At 36.7% G+C, this 449-nt stretch overlaps 1 protein-coding gene across 5 annotated transcripts in view; it reads right to left on the reverse strand.

The window, feature by feature from the left end:
• ccdc120a (coiled-coil domain containing 120a) overlaps positions 1-449 on the reverse strand; it is a 42,083-nt gene that overhangs the window by 11,298 nt on the left and 30,336 nt on the right. The window lies entirely within an intron of this gene.

Genomic DNA, 449 nt, shown 5'->3' on the forward strand with positions numbered 1-449 from the left:
CTCGAGGTTTCTGCCTCTTAAAAGGAAGTTTTTCCTTGCCTCTGTCGCCTAGTGCTTGCTCTTGGTGGGAACTGTTGGGCTTCTGTAAATACCATCATAGAGTACGGTCTAGACCTGCTCTTTTATGAAAAGCGCTGTGAGATAACTGTTGTTGTGATTTGGTGCTATATAAATAAAATTGTATGTATAGTATTTGAACACCCTGCTATTTTGCAAGTTCTCTGACTTAGACATCATGGAGAGATCTGAAATTGTCATCGTAGTTGCATCTCCACTGTGAGACATAATCTAAAAAAAATGTATGATTTTTTTAACTATTTATTTGTATGATACAGCTGCAAATAAGTATTTGAACACCTGAGAAAATCAATGTTAATATTTGGTACAGTAGCCTTTGTTTGCAATTACAGAGGTCAAACGTTTCCTGTAGTTTTTCCACCAGGTTTGCA

This window comes from Micropterus dolomieu, linkage group LG08 (genome assembly GCF_021292245.1).
Source record: "Micropterus dolomieu isolate WLL.071019.BEF.003 ecotype Adirondacks linkage group LG08, ASM2129224v1, whole genome shotgun sequence".
Lineage (NCBI taxonomy): Eukaryota > Metazoa > Chordata > Actinopteri > Centrarchiformes > Centrarchidae > Micropterus > Micropterus dolomieu.